This window comes from Chiloscyllium plagiosum, chromosome 20, assembly GCF_004010195.1.
Source record: "Chiloscyllium plagiosum isolate BGI_BamShark_2017 chromosome 20, ASM401019v2, whole genome shotgun sequence".
In the NCBI taxonomy this organism is placed as follows: Eukaryota; Metazoa; Chordata; class Chondrichthyes; order Orectolobiformes; family Hemiscylliidae; genus Chiloscyllium; species Chiloscyllium plagiosum.
In genome coordinates this window covers 42,823,407-42,826,125 of record NC_057729.1, presented here as the reverse complement: position 1 = coordinate 42,826,125, position 2,719 = coordinate 42,823,407, and the positions used below count along the sequence as shown (strand labels likewise).

The 2,719-nt window shown below is 40.5% G+C and overlaps 1 non-coding gene across 1 annotated transcript; it reads right to left on the bottom strand.

Annotated features, from left to right (window-relative positions):
* Positions 1-321: 321 nt before the first annotated feature.
* Positions 322-428, bottom strand: LOC122560351. Its single transcript, XR_006314720.1, has one exon. It is a non-coding gene; the product is annotated as a U6 spliceosomal RNA (small nuclear RNA).
* Positions 429-2,719: the final 2,291 nt, after the last annotated feature.

Sequence of the window (2,719 nt, the reverse complement as noted above, 5' to 3'; positions counted from 1 at the left end):
CGTTACTCTCTGTTTTTCTCGATTAGATTCCTTACAGTATAGAAACAGACCCTTCGGCCCAACAAGTCCACACTGACCCTCTGAAGAGTAACCCACCCAATATTTACCCCTGACTAATGCACCTAACACTATGGGCAATTTAGCACCGCCAATTCACCTAACCTGCACATCTTTGGATCGTGGGAGGAAACCGGAGCAAATCCGCACAGACACGGGGAGAATGTGCAAACTCTGCACAGACAGTCACCCGAGGCGGGAATCGAACCCGGTCCCTGGCACTGTGAGGCAGCAGTGCTAACCACTGAGCCACTGTGCCACCCTAAGAATATGGAACACTTCATGAATATGCGTATCATCCTTATGCAGGGGCCATGCTAATCTTCTCTGTATGGTTCTAATTTTAGTATATGCGCTGCCGAAGTGAGCACATATTCTCCTTGAACATCTTGCTGAGGGGTGTGACCTGACTGATTCTTTTCCCTCAGCAGGGTCTCTGCTTTTGGACATTCCCCATCACGGTGACATCAAACTCCCTCCATCTGTCCTCAATCATGCTTTTCAGAGCCCGAAGTTTCTGGTAGGTTGTGTCCCACATGAAATTCCAGTGGAAGTAATGAAGTTGTGAAGTTGAACGTATGATGAGATATCTGGGCAGCCTTGGAAAACATGGATGCTGATTGCCAATTACGGGGTCAACAGATGGCGTTCAGGTGGCTTTGACTGTGCTCCTCATACAGCCTGTATGAGGCCCAAGCGATGTATTAGCTGCAGGAAATCTGGTTGTTGTTTTATCCACCAGCATCAACACTGTTCTTGAAGTCTCATGCCTGACATCTCCAACTGCCCCACTGACCTCATGAGGAAGAAAATGGAAATCTGTGGACCTGTGTTAATTACTGGACACTCAACACAAAGACTCATAAGAATACTTATCATTTACTTAGAATTGAGGAAGCATTGCAAGCTCTTGAAGGTGCAAATTATTTCTGGAGTCTCAGTTTGGCCCAAAAATTATAATCAGCTTCCCATTGCTGAATGAGATATTGAAAGAATGGCATTCTGAACAGGCATTAGGCAACTTGACAAATCCACGAGCTCTGTGATGCCCTGCTATCTTCATCATGTGGTGGTCAAGGCTTTTAGTGATCTTCATTTCCTGATCCTCTTTATGTGTCTGAACAATATGCTAATCTTTAGCTTGATATTGCAGGAGACCTTTGAAAGACTGAGCACCGTTTTAGTCCACTTGTCACAATTTAACTTGGAAACCAGGCCATGAAAGTGCCATATGCCTGAGCTTGACTTTCATTATTTCATTATTAATGAAGCACTTCATTAATAGTTTCACTGGAGAATGATACTTTTCATGAAATACTTCTTTGATGTCTTTTGATTTCTTGGCAATGTTTCACAAGGGACAGAGTCATTGTGGAATAAATGTCAACTTCATGCAGCAATGTAAAATGAGTGATTCAAGTCAACAATTTACAGCTGATTTTCATTCTGCTAATTTGTCTTAATAGTTATGTGGGACTCAAGATTCCAGTGAGGTTTATAGAACATGGCAGCAAATGGTATCCACAACCATTCCTTAAAGGTTAGGATTATGTTAAACTTTTAAGTATATTACACTTTGAAGGTATTTCTTCAGTGTACAGTGATTGAACTGGTGCATCTGTGTGTGTGTGTTTGTGTGTACTGTGTTTTGCAGCCTTCATGTATCTTTTGTTATGAAGCTGTGGGTGAACTATACCTTTTAAGAGAATTAAAAGCTAGCAGTGACAGCACCAAGTGTTCTCAATAAGACACAATGTAACATGTACTCCAGTTACTGGAGTAGCTGGTTGCCTGGAAATGACAAAAAGCAGATTCCAATTAGGCCAATCAGTTTAAGGTACTTCCCCAAAAAATACCAACTTCCAGTCAAGTTTGAATTGAGTATATTGACAATCTTAAAAGCCAATGACACAATCCAATGCTCTTGGGTATAAGACTCGTAAAAAAATGAACTATTGGGAGGAGAACTGCCAGTAAGCTGTGAAGCAGAATCCCTAAGAAAAAGAAAGAAAGACAGAGGAAGATCCAAACAGAAGAGCTGTCTGGTTTTGAGATAAGAAGTGTTGTTTTGTAAATCTTAATTGGGAGTTTTATCGGACTAGTATTATAGAAGATAAAAGTTGGTTACAGTAAGGACTTGTACATAGTTGTTAGTTAATTATTCTGTTACACTTTAAGGAATAAAGTTTTTAATTTTTATTTTAATTTTTTTAATATTAAAAACATCAAAAAGGTAGCATTTTTTGATGACAACTCAGGGTTAACATTTCAGGTCCAATAACCCTTCTTCAGAATAAACATCCTGGTTCCTGATCAGGGTCACTGGCTAAGATCTGTCACTTAGCTCATCATGCCTGTTCTGGTTTATTAAGAGATCTGTCCAATTTCTTATCCTACTCTGTGCCTCTTCCCCATAGTCTTCCAAATCTCTCCTTCTCAAGTATGCACCCAATTTTTTTTACAAGCTTAGAAATCACATTATACCAGGTTACACCTGACAAAGGAGCAGCGCTCCAAAAGCTTGTGATTTCAAATAAATCTGTTGAATAATAACTTGGTGTCATGTGACTGCTGACTTTGTCTACCCCAGTCCAACACTAGCACGTCCATGTCATGGCTTTTTCAAAAGTGCTATTGAATCTGCTCCTACCACTCTTTCAGG